General features: G+C 45.2%; 1 pseudogene; it reads left to right on the top strand.

Annotated features, from left to right (window-relative positions):
• Nucleotides 1-4,199: 4,199 nt before the first annotated feature.
• Nucleotides 4,200-6,490, top strand: LOC112909304 (heterogeneous nuclear ribonucleoprotein A1-like; annotated as a pseudogene).
• The last annotated feature ends 10,642 nt before the right edge of the window (nucleotides 6,491-17,132 follow it).

Raw genomic sequence — 17,132 nt, 5'->3', positions numbered from 1 at the left:
AATCTGTTTCCCACCTGGGCTCACCTAGACCTGGTGACTCTGGTCCCCACATGGGCCTCACCTGGATCTGGTGGCTCTAGTTCCCACATCAGGTTCACCTGGACATGGTGACTGTGGTCTCCTTCTTGGCCTCACCTGAACAAGGTGACTCTGATCACCATCTGGGCCACACCTTGAATTGGTCACTCTGGTCCTCACCTGGGTGTTATTGGGACCTGGTTAATCTCACCTCATCTGGAACAGGGGATTCTGGTCCACTTCTGGGCCACTCCTTGACCTGGTGACTCTGGTCCCCTCCTGGGCCTCACCTGGACCGGGTGACTCTGGTTTGCACAGGGACCTCACCTGGAGCTGTTACCTATGGTGTCCTTCTGGACTCACCTGGACATGGTGACTCTAGTCCCCATCTGGGCCTCACCTGGCCCTGGTGACACTGGTCCTCAGCTTGGCCTCACCTGGACCTGCTGAGTGTGGTTGCCACCTGGGTCTCACCCGGACCTGGGGCCTCTGGTCCCCACTGGGGCCTCACCCAGACCTGGTCAATCTGGTCCTTACCTGTTCCTTACCCAGACCTGGTGACTCTGGTCACCACTTGGGCCTCACCTGGTCTTGGTGAATCTGGTCCCCACCTGGGCTTCACCTGGACCTGGTGACTGTGGTACCCACCTAGGCCTCAAATGGACCTGGTGGCTCTGGTTCCCACATGGGGCTCACCTGGACTTGGGTCCTGTGGTCTCCTTCTACACCTCACCTGGACCTGGTGACTCTGATCCTCATCTGGGCCTCACCTGTACTTGGTGACTCTGGTCCCCTCTTGTGCCTCAGCTGGACCTGTTGACTCTGGTCCTCAGTTTTGGCTCACCTGGACCTGGAGACTGTGTCCCCACCTGGGCCTCACCCAGACCTTGTGACTTTGGTCCCCACCTGGGCCTTACCTGGAGTTGGTGAATCTGGTCCCCACCTGGGATTCACCTGGACCTGGTGAATCTGGTTGCCACCTCGGCCTCACCTGAACCTGGTGCCTCTGGGCTCCACCTGGGCCTCAACCTGGACCTGGTCTTTTTGGTCCCCACCTGAGCCTCATCTGGTCCTAGTGGCTCTGGGTCCCATATGGGGCTCACCTGTACCTGGTGACTGTGGTCCACACGTGTTCCTCATCCAGACCTGGTGACTGGTATGTGAGGAGTCTGCTCCAGATTCCCCCTCTCCCTCCACCCCTCCCCACTGCACCCTCTCTCAAGTAAATCTTCTGAAAATTCACATCAAGACATGTGAGCATCTTTATCCCCTCTTCAGAGGTGCCTTCATATGTGTAATGACCATTTTAATGCCTTTCATGGACCCACTGTGGGTCCCATCAGAAACCCCTTTTCTTTGATATTATTGAAGTACAGTCAACACACAATATTACAGTAGTTTCAGGGCTACGACTTAGTGATTTGACAATTCTGTGCATACTCAGGTCTTCCCACGAGAAGTGTCATCACCATCTGTCCCCATACAAAGTTGTCACAATAGTACTGACTCTATTTTTTTTTAATTTATTTATGATAGTCACACAGAGAGAGAGAGAGAGGCAGAGACATAGGCAGAGGGAGAAGCAGGCTCCATGCACCGGGAGTCCGATGTGGGATTCGATCCCGGGTCTCCAGGATCACGCCCTGGGCCAAAGGCAGGCGCCAAACCGCTGCACCACCCAGGGATCCCAGTACTGACTCTATTGCCTAGGCTGCACTTTCTAAATATCTGTGACTTATTTATTTGAGAACCAGATGCTTATAGCTCTTAATGTTCTTTTTTTTTTAATGTTTATTTATTTATGATAGTCACACAGGGAAAGAGAGAAGCAGGCTCCATGCACTGGGAGCCCGACGTGGGATTTGATCCCAGGTCTCCAGGATCACACCCTGGGCCAAAGGCAGGTGCCAAACCACTGCGCCACCCAGGGATCCCGCTCTTAATATTCTTCATCTATTTTGCCCATCTCCCACCAGTGTCCCCTATAGATATCAGTCACCATGATCCATCACAGTAACAAGAGAAAGGACATGGGGCAGCCCGGGGGTGCTCAGCAGTTTAGCGCCTGTCTTTGGCCCAGGGCATGATCCTGGATTCCTAGGATTGAGTACCACATCGGGTTCCCTACATGGAGCCTGCTTCTCCCTCTGTCTCTGACTGTGTCTCTGCCTCTCTCTCTCTCTCTATCTCTCTGTTTCTCTCTCTCTCTCGGTCGCTCGCTCTTGCTCTCTGTCTCTCATGGGTAAATAAATAAAATCTTAAAAACAAAAACAAGAGAAAGTACAAAGGCATACGATCCTCTCAAGAGTTGCAGAAAAAGCATTTGACAAAATACAACATAAAAAGCATAGCGGGTTTTTTAATTTTTAATTTTTTTGGCATAGTGGGTTTTGAGGAAATGTATATCAACAGAATAAAGGCCATGTAGGAAGGCCCGCAGCTGACATCATCCTCAAGGGTGAAAACTTGAAATCGTCTCCCCGAAGAGCAGGAACAAGCCAAGGAAGTCCCCTCTCAGCACTAGAAGTCCTATCGTAGTCAACAGACAGGAAACAGAAAAGGTTCCACACCTGTAAGGGGGACGTCAAACTGTCCCTATTTGCTGAAGATGTGGCATTAGAAACAGGAAACCCGAGAGACTCCACCAAAAACTGTTAAAACTAATGAGTGAATTCAGTAAAGTTGTGGGACACAAAATGAACAGAGATCAGTAGCCTTGCTTTGTTCTGACAATGAGCACTCAGAAAGGAAATTAAGGACATGACTCCCTTATCAGGAGCATCCAAAAGAACAAAATAATTAGACTGAACCAAGGGAGTGCAAGACTTGTACACTGAAAATTACAAGACTTTGGGAGGACATCCTGGGCTCGTGGGGTCGGAGCCTTCATCTTGTTAAAATGTACACAGTTCCGGGGATCCCTGGGTGGTGCAGCGGTTTGGCGCCTGCCTTTGGCCCAGGGCGCGATCCTGGAGACCCCGGATCGAATCCCACATCAGGCTCCCGGTGCATGGAGCCTGCTTCTCCCTCCGCCTTATCATAAATAAATAAAAAATTAAAAAAAAATGTACACAGTTCCAGAAGCCACCCGCAGTTCCAATGTCATTCCTATCAAAATCATGGTGGCCGATTTTAGAAATAGAAAAAGCTCCTGTAACATTCGTCCGCCCCCACAAATGACCCTGGACAGCAAATCAGTATAGGAGAAGCACGACAGGAGGGGGAGGGGCAAGATGGCGGCAGAGTAGGGTCCCCAAGTCACCTGTCCTCAACAAATTACCTAGAAAACCATCCAATCATCCTGAAAATCTACAAATTCGGCCCGAGATTTAAAGAGAGACCAGCTGGAACGCTCCAGTGAGAAGAGTTCGCGCCTTTATCAAGGTAGGAAGACGGGGAAAAAGAAATAAAGAAACAAAAGGCCTCCAAGGGGGAGGGGCCCCGCGAGGAGCCGGGCTGAGGCCGGGGCGAGTGTCCCCAGGACAGGAGAGCCCCGCCCGGAGGAGCAGGAGCTGCACCAACCTTCCCCGCGGAAAGGGGCCCGCAGGGAGGTGGAGCAGGACCCAGGAGGGCGGGGATGCCCTCGGGCTCCCGGGGACACTAACAGAGGAACTGCGCCCCGGGAGATGCGCCCCGAGCTCCCTAAGGGCTGCAGCGCTCGGCGGGACCCGGAGCAGCTCGGAGGGGCTCGGGCGGCGGCTCCGCGGAGGGGGCTGCGCGGCTCCGGGAGCAGCTCGGCGGCGGCGGCGGCTCGGGCGGAGGAAGAAGCTCCGCGGAGGGGGCGGCGCGGCTCCGGGAACAGCTCGGAGGGGCTCGGGAGGCGGCTCCGCGAAGGGGGATACGGGGCGGGAGCCCGAATCCAACAGCGCAAGCTCTGGAGCACAGGGCGCCGGGACACAGCCCAGGATCCGGCCTCCCCCAGGGACAGGCAGAGGCCGGGAGGGCCGAGGACAGCGAGGACGCTCCTGCCTGGAACTGAGCAGATCAGCGGCCCGCCCCGGAGCCCCCAGGCCCTGCAGATGGAGAGCCCCGGAGCTACTGCGGGAGCTGACTCCAGGGTCCCAGAGCTGCCTCCGCCACTGTGGCTTCCTCCCGGGGCCTCACGGGGTGAACAACCCCCACTGAGCCCTGCACCAGGCAGGGGCAGAGCAGCTCCCCCAAGTGCTAACACCTGAGAATCAGCACAGCAGGCCCCTCCCCCAGAAGACCAGCGACACGGACCAGTTCCAAGGGAAGTCAAGGGACTTAAAGTAGGGGTGGTGGAAGGGGAGGAGGGCAGGTGGTGGGGCTGAATGGGTGATCGGCACTGAGGGGGGCACTGACAGGATGAGCACTGGGTGTAATTCTGTATGTTGGGAAATTGAACACCAATAAAAAATAAATTTATTATTAAAAATAAATAAATAAATAAATAATTCACTGAATTGAACTTGGAGACACAAGGGTCCTGGGCCTGAAACTTTCACTTCCTTCTCACACAACTGATATTAGGCATTGAACATAAGGATGTTGGAAGCTAAGTCAACAGAAAATAGGCTGCGGGAGGGACATCCCATTAGCTCAACTCTCAGAAGTAGGTATGCCTTGAATCCAGCTGACGCCTAGACTGGATATTATGGGAGTTAGAGGTTAACTCCATACTCCAGTTGTTGTTTCCATTCAAAAGCTGTATTGCACTCAGAATGACAAACCTTCCAGGCTTCCAGCTTGCCACTTGTCTCTCAACCTTCTCCTGAAATACATCAAAAGAGGATTTTGATACTAAACCCCAGCTTTCTGCCCCTGGACACCGCCGAGTAAGCATCGTTAAAGTCTCCCCTCCCACCACTGTCATGTCTAAGTCAGAGTCTCCCAAAGAGCCCGAGCAGCTGCGGAAGCTCTTCATCGGAGGTTTGAGCTTCGAAACAACTGATGAGAGTCTGAGGAGCCATTTTGAGCATGGGGGACGCTTACGGACTGTGTGGTAATGAGAGACCCCAACACCAAGCGCTCCAGAGGCTTTGTGTTCATCACGTATGCCAGCGTGGCGGAGGTGGACGTGGCCATGAACGCTTGGCCGCACAAGGTGGATGGAAGAGTTGTGGAACCAAAGAGGGCTGTCTCCTGAGAAGACTCTCAAAGACCTGGTGCCCACTTAACTGTGAAAAAGATTTTTGTTGGTGACATTAAAGAAGACACTGAAGAACATCATCTAAGAGATTATTTTGAACAGTATGGGAAAATTGAAGTGATTGAGATCATGACTGACCAAGGCAGTGGCAAAAAGAGGGGTTTTGCTTTTGTGACCTTTGACGACCACGACTCTGCAGACAAGATTGTCATTCAAAAATACCCTACTGTGAATGGCCACAACTGTGAAGTAAGGAAAGCCCTATCGAAGCAAGAGATGGCTAGTGCTTCGTCCAGCCAAAGAGGCCAAAGTGGTTCTGGAAACTTTGGTGGTGGTTGTGGAGGTGGTTTTGGTGGGAATGACAACTTTGGTCATGGAGGGAACTTCAGTGGTCGAGGTGGCTTCGGTGGCAGTCGAGGTGGTGGTGGATACAGTGGCAGTGGGGATGGCTATAACAGATTTGGTAATGACGGAAGCAACTTTGGAGGTGGTGGAAGCTATAACGATTTTGGCAATTACAACAATCAATCCTCAAATTTTGGACCCATGAAAGGAGGAAATTTTGGAGGCAGAAGCTCTGGCCCCTATGGTGGTAGAGGCCAATACTTTTCCAAACCACAAAACCAAGGTGGCTATGGCAGTTCCAGCAGCAGCAGCAGCTATGGCAGTGGCAGAAGGTTTTAAATGCTGCCAGGAAACAAAGCTTAGCAGGAGAGGAGAGCCAGAGAAGTGACAGGGAGCTACAGGTTACAACAGATTTGTGAACTCAGCCAAGCACAGTGGTGGCAGGGCCTACCTGCTACAAAGAAGACATGTTTTAGACAATACTCATGTGTATGGGCAAAAAACTTGAGGACTGTATTTGTGACTAATTGTATAACAGGTTATTTTAGTTTCTGTTCTGTGGAAAGTCTAAAGCATTCCAACAAAGGGTTTTAATGTAGATTTTTTTTTTTGCACCCATGCTGTTGATTGCTAAATGTAATAGTCTGATCATGACGCTGAATAAATGTGTCTTTTTTTAAATGTGCTGTGTAAAGTTAGTCTACTCTGAAGCCATCTTGGTAAACTACCCCAACAGTGTGAAGTTAGAATTCCTTCAGGGTGATGCCAGGTTCCATTCGAAATTTATTTGCAACCTGCTTGGGCACAGAAGCCATTGTCTCCATAAACCTTGGTGTGGTTGAACTGACAGTTAATGTGTTGTGACCTGGAGTTCACCGTTAAAAGGGTCACCCAAGCAAAGTCCTGGAGTTTATTTGGTTATTATGATTGTTGGCACATCCTATGCAATATATCTAAATTGAATTATGGTATCAGATAAAATTATAGATGGGATTAAAGCTTGTGTATCGTCCATTATCATGTTTAGTCAATAAGCGATTTAATATTCTCTTGAAAAAAAAAAAAAAAAGAAACTAAACCCCAGGAACCTAGGAACTGTGAGGGACAGCACCTGTGCACAACTCTAAGAAGTAAGTATGCCTTGAAGCCAGCTTTCAACTAGCCTCTCATTTATGGGAATTAGAACCTAACTCCATTCTAATTGATGAAGTTACTGGGAAATCGCTGTATTGTGTTTTGATACAAAAGACTTCGGGGTTTGCAAATTCGACTTGCCTCTCACACTTCTGTCAGGCATTGAACAACAGGATGTTAAAAGTTAGGTCTACTGGCAATTAGGATGCAGAAGGTACAGGCCACAAGCTCAACTCTTAGAGGTAAGTACGCCTTGAAGCCAGCTTCCAAATAGACTAGCTTCTCTGGGATTTAGTGGCTAACTCCACTCTACTGTAGGATTTTCCTTGGTATAAGTTGTATTGATCTCAGATACAAGCCTTACAGGTCAGCAGCTTCCCACTTGCCTCTCTTGCTGCTTCTGACAACCATATAAAATGTGGATCTGCAGGCAGTGTGTATCTGTGAGGGACAGCACCTGGGCTCAACTGTCAGAAGTAAGTATGCCTTGAAACCAGATTTCAGCTAGCCTCTCATTTATGGTAGTTAGAACCTAACTCCATTCTGATTGGTGGAGTTACTAGGAAATTGCTGTATTCTATTCAGATACAAAAGACTTCAGGGCCTGCAAATTTATTTGCCTCTCACAACTTCTGTCAGGCATTGAAAAAAACGATGTTAGAAGCTAAGTCTGCAGGCAATGAAGATGTGAAAGGGATAGGCCATAAGCTCAACTCTCAGAAGTAAGTATGCCTTAAGCCAGCTTTCAAGTAGTCTCTCTCCTATAAGAATTACTAAGCAGCTCTTCTCTAGGTGAGAGGTTTCAATGGAAAGCACTGTATTGAAGTAGGAAAAACAAGCCTTCATTTTCTACAATTTGCCAAGTGCTTCTCACACAACTTCTGGCAAGCAAGTAACATAACGGAATTTGAAGCTAAGTACACATGAAGTGTGGAACCGAGAGGGATGGGTGCTTTGCTCAACACTCAGAAATAAGTATGTCTTGAATCCAGCTTTCAACTAGCTTCCTTAAAAATGGAGATAGAGCCTAGCAACATTCTAGGTTAGGAGGTTCCATGCAAAGTGCTCCACTGTATGCAGAGACACAAGCCATCCAGGCCTGCAACTTGCTGCTTGCCTCTCACGCAACTTATGAAAATCATCTATAATGAGGATGTTGGACACTAAATACACAGGTAGGGTGGAACTGCGAGGGATAGCACGTGTGCTCAAGTCTCAGAAGTAAGTAGGCCTTCAAGCCAGCTTACAATTAGACTAGCTCCTGTGGCAGTTAGTGGCTGACTTTATTGTGGGGTAAGATTTACCGAGGCAAAAGTTATATTGAACTTGGAGACACAAGCCTTCCATGCCTGTAGATTGCCACTTCCCTCACATGCAACTACAAGCAACTATAATGAGGAAGTTAAAAACTAAATCCATAGGCAGTGTGGAATTGCAAGGGACAGCACATGTGCTCAACTGTCAGAAGGAAGTATTCCTTGAAGCAGGTTTTCCAATAGACTCTCATTCCTGGCAGTTAGAATCCAGCTCCATACTAAGTGAGGATGTTCCTAGGGAATCGCTATATTGAACATGGAGACACCAGATATCTGGTCCTGAAACTTTTACTTGCCTCTCAGACAGCTTCTGTCAGGCATTGAATATTAAGGAGTTAGAAGCTAAGTGTACAGGCAATCAGGATGCAGGAGATACCGGTAATAAGCTCAACTCTCAGCAGTCAGTACACTTCGAAGCCAGCTAGACACGCTCCTATGGGAGTTAGTGGCTAACTTCATTTTGTGGTAGGATTTACCTAGGCAAAAGCTGTATTGAACTCAGAGACACAAGCCTTCCAGGCCTGTTGCTTGTCATCTGAGTCTCATGCTGCTTCTGACAAGCATCTAAAATGAGGATGTGGAAACTAAATTATGAGGCAGTGTGGAAATGTTAGGGACATGACCTGTGCTCAATTCTCAGAAGTAAGTATGACTTGAAGCCAGATTTCAGCTAGCCTCTCATTGATGGAAGTTAGGTTCTAGCTCCAATTAAATTGTGCATGTTACTAGGAAATTGTTGTATTAAACTCAGATACACAAGTCTTCTAGGCCTGCAACTTCCACATGCTTCTCACACATCTGCTAGCTTCTAACATAAGCTAACATAGCTTCTAACATAAGGATGTTAGTAGCCAGGTCTACATGCAGTCAGAATGCGGGAGGGTCCTGCCATTAGCTCAACTCTCAGAAGTACGCATTGAAACCAGCTTTCAAGTAACCTCTCTCCTATAAGAATTACCAAGCATCTCTTCTCTAGGTGAGAAATTTCTATGGAAAGCCCTGTATTAAAGTAGGGAAAAAAAAAAAGCCTTCGCTTTCTACAACTTGCCACTTGCCTCTCACACAACTTCTGACAGACATGTAACATAAGGGAGTTTGAAGCTAAGTACACATGCAGTGTGGAATCACCATGAGGAATAGGCACTTTGCTCAACACTTAGAAATAATTACGACTTGAAGCCAGCTTTCAGCTATCTTCCTTCAAATAGAGTTAGACCCTAGCACCATTCTAGGTGAGACAGTTCCATGCAAAGTGCTGTTCTGTACTCAGAGACACAAGCATTCCAGGCCAGCAGCTTGCCACTTGCATCTCACACAGCTTCTGACGACTCTAAAATGAGGATGTTAGAAACTAAATTCACAGGCAGTGTAGAACTGAGAGGGACAGCACCTATGCTCAAATCTCAGAAGTAACTATGCTTTGAAGTCACCTTTCAAGTAGCCTCTCATTGATGGGAGTTAGAATCTAGCTCCATTCTAGGTGAGGATGTTCCAAGGAAATCACTATATTGAACATGGTGACACAGGCATCTGGGCCTGCAACGTTCACTTGTCTCTCATACAACTTCTGTCAGGCATTGAACATAAGGACGTTAGAAGCTAAGTGTACAGGCAATCAGGATGTGGGAGGTACAAGCCATAATCCGAACTCTCAGAAGTGTTTATGCCTTGAAGCCAGCTTGCAAATAGATTCACTACTATGGGAGTTAGTGGCTAACTTCATTGTGCGGTAGGATTTACCAAGGCAAAACTGTATTGAACTCAGAGACACAAGCTTTCCATGCCTCCAGTTTACCATTTGCCTCACATGAAGCTTCTGAGAAGCATCTAACACGAGGTTGTTAGAAACTAAATCCACAGCAGTGTGGAACTGCAAGGCACAACATGTGTGCTAAACCCTCTGAAGTAAATATATCTTGTAGCCAGCATACTTGTTTTTTTTTTTAAAATAATTTGTAGGTTTTTTAAAATTTTTATTTATTTATGATAGTCACACACACAGAGAGAGAGAGAGAGAGGCAGAGACATAGGCAGAGGGAGAAGCAGGCTCCATGCACCGGGAGCCCGACGTGGGATTCAATCCCGGGTCTCCAGGATCACGCCCTGGGCCAAAGGCAGGTGCTAAACTGCTGCGCCACCCAGGGATCCCTAGCCAGCATACTTGTATACTTGCTCCTTTGGGAAATACAATCAAACACCACTCTACTGTAGGAATTTCAATTGCAAAACGTATATTGAACTCGGAGACACAAGCCATCTTTGCCCCAGCTTGTCACTTGACTCACACACAGCTTCTGACAAGCATCTAACATGAAGATCTTAGAAACTAAATCCATAGGCAGTGTGGAACTCCGAGGGACAGCACGTGTGCTTGACACTTAGAAGTAAGTATGCCTTCAAACCAGTTTTCAATTGGCCTCTCATTTATGGCAGTTAGAATCTAGCTCCGGGGCAGCCCGAGTGGCTCAGTGGTTTGGTGCCGCCTTCAGCCCAGGCGTGATCCTGTAGACTCAGGATCGAATCCCACATCAGGCTCCCTGTATGGGGCCTGCTTCTCCCTCTGCCTGTGTCTCTGTCTCTCTCTCTCTCTCTCTCTGTCTCTCATGAGTAAATAAATAAAAATCTAAAAAAAAAAAGAATCTAGCTCTGTTCTAGGTGAGGTTGTTCCTAGGAAATCACTTTATTGAACATGGAGAAATCAGACATCTGGGCCTACAACGTATATTTGCCTCGCACACAACTTCTGTCAGGCATCAAACTTAAGGATGTTAGAAGCTAAGTGTACAGGCAATCATGATGGGGAGATACGGGTTTTAAGCAGAACTCTCACAAGTAAGTGTGCCATGAATCCAGGTTACAGTTCGATTCCTATAATGGGAGTAAGTGGCTCACTTCCTTGCGTGATAGGATTTACCAAGGCAAAAGCTGTATAAAACTTGGAGACACAAGCCTTCTATGCCTGCAGCTTGTCACTTGCCTCACATGCAGCTTCTGACAAGCATCTAACATGAGGATGTTAAAAACTAAATTCACAAGCAGTGGGGAACTGTGAGGGAAGCAACGTGTTCTCAGCTCTCAGAAATAAGGGTGCCTTGAAGCCAGTTTCTAACTAAGCTCTCATTTATGGCAGTTAGAATCTATCTCCATTCTAAGAGAGGAAATTCCTAGGAAATTGTTGTATTGAACATGGAGACACCAGACATCTGGGCTGCAAGATTCACTTGCCTCTCACACAACTTTTGTCTGGCATTGAACATGATGATGTTAGAAGCTAAGTGTACAGGCAATCAGGATGCAGGAGGTACAGGCCATAAGCCAAACTCTCAGAAGTAAGTATGCCTTGAGGCCAGCTTACAACTTGACTAGCTCCTATGGGAGTTGGTGGCTAACTCTGCTCTACTGTAGGATTTCCTGCAAAAGTTGTATTGATCTTGGAGACACCATCCTTTCAGGCCAGAAGCTTCCACTTGCCTCTCTCACTGCTTCTGAGAAGCATGTAAAATGTGGATGTTGGAAAATAAATCCTCAGGCAGTGTGGATCTATGAGGGACAGCACCTGGGCTTAGCACTTAGTAGTAAGTATGCCTTGAAGCCAGCTTTCAGCTAGCCTCTCATTGATTGGAGTTAGAATCTAGCTCCATTCTAGGTGAGGATGTTCCTAGGAAATCGCTGTATTGAACATGGAGACACCAGACATCTGGGCCTTCAACATTCACTTGCCTCTCACACAGCTTCTGCCAGGCATCGAACATAAGGATGTTAGAGCTAAGTGTACAGGCAATCAGGATGGGGGAGGTAGAGGTCATTAGCTCAACTCAGAAGTAAGTATGTCTTGCAGCCAGTTTACAACTAGATTCGCTCCTATGAGAGTTAGTGGCTAACTTCATTGTGCAGTAGGATTTACCTAGACAAAAGTGCACTGAACTCGGAGACACAAGCCATCCATGTCAGCAGCTTGCCAAGTGCCTCACAGGCAGCTTCTGACAAGCATCTAACATGGGGATATTAGATACTAAATCCGCAGGCAGTGTGGAACTGCAAGGGACAGCACATGTGCTCAACTCTCAGAAGTAAGTATGCCTTGAAGCCAGTTTTCAACTAGTCTATCATTAATGGCAGTTAGAATCTAGTTCCATTCTGAGTGAGGATGTTCCTAGGAAATCGCTGTATTGAATATGGAGACACCAGACATCTGGGTCTGAAAGCTTCGCTTGCCTCTCACACAGCTTTTGTCAGGCATCGAACATAAGAAAGTTAGAAGCTAAGTGTACAGGCAATCAGGATGGGGGAGGTAGAGGTCATTAGCTAAACCTTCAGAAGTAAGTATGTCTTGCAGCCAGCTAACAACTAGACTCACTCCTATGGGAGTTAGTGGCTAATTACATTGTGTGGTAGGATTTACACAGGCAAAACCTATATTGAACTCAGAGACACAAGCCTTCCAGGCCTGCAGCTTACCATTTGCCTCACATGCTGCTTCAGTCAAGCATCTAAAATGATGATATTGGAAAGTAAATCTTCAGGTAATTGGATATGTGAGAGACAGCACCTAGGCTCAACTCTCAGAAGGTAAGTGTGCCTTAAAGCCAGATTTCAGCTAGCCTCTCATTTATGGCAGTTAGAATGTAGCTTCATTCTAATTGAGCATGTTAGTATGAAATCCCTGTATTGATTCGGATACACCAGACATCTGGACCTGCAACTTCCATATGTTTTTCACACAACTTCTTCCAGCATCTAACATAAGGATGTTGGAAGCTAAGTTAACAGGCAGTCAGGATGTGGGAGGGTCCTGCAATAAGCTTGAATCTCAGAAGTAGTATGTCTTGGAGCCAGCTTCAATGAGCGTCATTCTGATTGCAGTTAGAAGTTAGCACTTTCTAAGTGGGTAGGTTCCATTAAAGCGCTGTACTGCACTCGGAGACACAAGCCTTCCAAGCCTGCAATTTGCCGCTTAGCTCTCTTGCAGCTTCTGACAATCATCTAAGATAGGATGTCAGAAAATATATCGATAGGCAGTGTGAAAGTGCCAAGAACAGCACCTGTGTTCAACTCTCTGAAATAAGTATTCTTATAGCCAGCTCACGAGTATACTTGCTCCTTTGGGAGTTATAAGCAAACACCATTCTACTGTAGGAATTTCCATTATGAAATGTGTATTGAAATCAGAGACACAAGCCTTCCATGTCTACAGCTTGCCACTTGCCTTACATGCAGCATGAGGATGTTAGAAGCTGAATCAACAGGCAGTATGGAACTGTGAGGGATAGCACGAGTTCTCAACTCTCAGAAGTAAGTATGCCTTGAAGCCAGTTTTCATCTAGCCTCTCATTTATGGCAGTTAGAATTTTGCTCCATTCTAGGGAGGATGTTCCTAGGAAGTCGCTGTAATGAAGATGGAGACACCAGACATCTGAGCCTGAAACTATCACTTGCCTCTCACACAACTTCTGTCAGTCATCGAACAGAAGGATGTTAGAAGCTTGCTGTACAGGCAATCAGGATGGGGAGATACAGCTCAAATCTCAAAACTAAGTATGCCTTGAAGCCAGCTTACAACTAGACCCCATCGCATTGAAGTTGGAGGCTAACTACATTGTGCGGTAGGATTTACCGAGGCAAAAGCTGTATTGAACTCGGAGACAAAAGCTTTCCATGCCTGTAGCTTGCCACTTGCCACACATGCAGCCTCTGACAAGCATCTAATTGAGGATGTTGGGAACTAAATCCCTAAGCAGAGTGGAACTGCAAGGGATAGCACGTTTGCTCAACTCTCAGATTTAAGTATGCCTTGAAGCCAGTTTTCATTCAGCTTCTCATTTATGGAAGTTAGAAGCTAGCTTCATTCTAATTGAGCATGTCACTAGGAAATCACTATATTGAACTCGGATACACAAGACTTCTGGATTGCAACTTCCACATGCTTCACACAACTTCTGCCAGCTTCTAACATAAGGATGTTAGAAGTTAAATCTACAGGCATTCAGGATGCGGGACGGTCCTGCGATGAGCTGAACTCTCAGAAGTATGCCAGGTTTCAAGTAACCTCTCTCTTATAAGAATTAACAATTATTTGGGGAATATAAAAAATAGTGAAAGGGAATAAAGGGGAAAGGAGAAAAAATGAGTGGGAAATATCAGAAAGGGAGACAGAACATGAGAGACTCCCAACTCTGGGAAACGAACTAGGGGTGGTAGAAAGGGACGTGGGTGGGGGGTGGGGGTGACTGGGTGACGGGCACTGAGGGGGGCACTTGAAGGGATGAGCCCTGGGTGTTATTCTATATGTTGGCAAATTGAACACCAATAAAAAATAAATTTATAAAAAGAAAGAAAGAAAGATGAATCAATAAAGAAGATGTGGTATATGTATACAATGGGATATTACTCAGCCATTAGAAATGACAAATACCCACCATTTGTTTTGACGTGGATGGACCTGGAGGATATTATGCTGAGTGAAATAAGTCAATGGGAGAAGGACAACATTATATGGTCTCATTCATTTGGGGAATATAAAAATTAGTGAAAGGGAATAAAGGGGAAAGGAGAGAAAATGAGTGGGAAATATCAGTGAGGGTGACAAAACATGAGAGACACCTAACTCTGGGAAATGAACAAGGAGTAGTGGAAGGGGAAGTGGGCGGGGGGTTGGGTTGACTGGTTGATGGGCACTGAGGGAGGCACTTGGTGGGATGAGCACTGGGTGTTATGCTATATGTTGGCAAATTGAACTCTAATAAAAAAAATTTTTTAATGTAGTCTGTATACTACATCCATGTGAATAAAGAGATAAGGATATATTAATGAAGCTTTTCTTAACAGGCCACAGATAAAATTTCTGTTTTCTGAGTGTTTCATAATTTATAAGATAGCAAAGCAGAACTTGGAAAGAATTCTTCCGAGCATTACAATTTTAGAAATGTGGAAAGAAAATGCATGCCATGGTAGTAATTTCAGCTTGGTAAATTAGTAGTAATTTTCTTAAGTTAATGCTGACATTCGTTTTAGAAACATTACATATTTTATCATATACTTCCTAAAATTGCACAAGGACATTTCTGTATTTATGAATGCATGTTTTTAAAATATAACTTATACAAAAAATAGCTTGAAAATATGTGGGAGAATCTGTATGCTACATGTGATACATATTTAACCTGTGAACTAGACATAAATTCTGCTGTAAGGTTTTAAGTTCTCTTATATTTTCATTACCTTTCCAACTACAAAAGTCCTCTTTTATTCATTTTGTACATTTCCTAATGGGTTATTTTCTTTTTACACTTTCAGGATAAAATTTCATTTTTCCAATGTTTTATTATGTTTTTATCATTCATAAATTTTGACCATTGTCTTTCTGTTACTCGCTGTGTCTTCAGAAAGTGTTTGAATTTTCCTTGATCTATGGTCTTCTTCTTAGTTACCATATTTGTTTCATTACATACTCCCATTCATTCAGATTGGGTGATTTCCATAAGATTAGTTAGAAGAGGTTTATTTACCCTCCTTTCTGCGTGGGTTTGATCCATACCCGATTCTCAGATCAGTAACTGAAAGCCAGGTTGAGTTATGCAAGTCTTCGGAAATGTCTGCATTGTTTGTCTAAATTCCATCTACTGCAGGTATGTGGCTCTTAGATCATTTTATTCTCTCTCCAGCATTTGAAAAATTTCATCAACAAGAGAACCTAATTATTCAGGGTAAATTTCTAGTAACACCTTTCTTCCTCCTCTGTTCCTGCAAATAAAGTTTTAATGTATGGGCATTGCATTTCTAAAATTGAGTGGAAATATGTCAATGATTTGTCACTATGGTAAGTGAAAAAATGCCCTTACCTGTGGATGTGTATACCTGAATCCTCAAAGCCTTTGAATATGTTGCCTTGCATGGTTTAGGAAACTTTGTGGATGGGATTAAGCATATGGACCTTAAGAATGTGAGATTATTCTGAATTATCCATGTGGACTCCACGTAATCACTAATTCCTTAAAAGTAGAAAATATTTTGGGGCTAGAGAAATATGACACGAGAAGGAAACAAATTGCCTTTGCTGGTGTTGAAGATGGAGGAAGAGGCCCTTTACACAACAAATACAGCAAATCGTAAGAGGCTGGATACAGTTGACAGCTGAAAATGACACAGGGACCCAGTGCTATAGCTTCAAAAACTGAATTCCACCAGCAATCCAAAGAAGCAGGAAATTGGTCCTGCTTTTAAGCTTCCAGAAAAGGAATATAGACTTAAAATCTTTATTTTAGATCAGTGAGATTTCTACTAGACATCAGACTTGAAGAAGTCTAAGAATACATTTGTGTTGTATGATTTTGTGCTTTGTTACAGCAAAAATAGAAAACTAATACAGTATCCTCAACCTTCCTGTCTCCTCCTCCTACCTTCTTGTTAATTTGTTTTTTGGGAGCAAATTACTATGAATACAGAGAAAGAAAGAGACAGAGAGACTATTACACCCCATATTACCTCCCAAGAAATACACACACATGAATGTGAAATAAATAAAGTTAGTTTTATAAGTATAAACTCTGAACAAGCAAGGGCCAAGGGACATGCTAGGTGGTTAGCAAAAAATGGAGATCATCCTATCAGTGTTGTGTCTTAGGGGAAAAACTCATATCTTATAAGTTTCCCAGAGGATTACACTTGTAAAGAGCCGTATTGGGTCTTACTTCCTAGTCAAAACTCTAAGTTTAAAACAAGCCATTAGACATTACTGCATTCCTCTTTGTATTCAAGAAAAATACATTCAGTCCTTCAAGGTAGTGATATTAATTAATTTAGTATAGAATTGGTAAGATTAAAAACTAAATACTGAACTTAAATTCGAGGCAAAGAATTGGTTATACACTGTTTTCAGTGAGATAATATTGAACAGCTTCTCTCTTTTAATAGTTATTGACCAATACAGAGGTTTTGTAATTAAGCATCACTTGAGTAGTTTCAACATTTGGTTCTATCTAATACCTAAATATTCTTGGGATCCCTGGGTGGCGCAGTGGTTTAGCGCCTCCTTTGCCTCAGGGCGTGATCCTGGAGACCCAGGATCGAATCCCACGTCGGGCTCCCGGTGCATGGAGCCTGCTTCTCCCTCTGCCCATGTCTCTGCCTCTCTCTCTCTCTCTGTGTGACTATCATAAATAAATAAAAATTTGAAAAAAAAAATTCTTAATACCTAAATATTCTTGTATTAA

This window comes from Vulpes vulpes, chromosome 3 (assembly GCF_048418805.1).
Source record: "Vulpes vulpes isolate BD-2025 chromosome 3, VulVul3, whole genome shotgun sequence".
Taxonomy (NCBI): Eukaryota; Metazoa; Chordata; class Mammalia; order Carnivora; family Canidae; genus Vulpes; species Vulpes vulpes.
The sequence above is the reverse complement of the archived record's forward strand: the minus strand, read 5'-3'. Positions and strand labels throughout refer to the sequence as shown.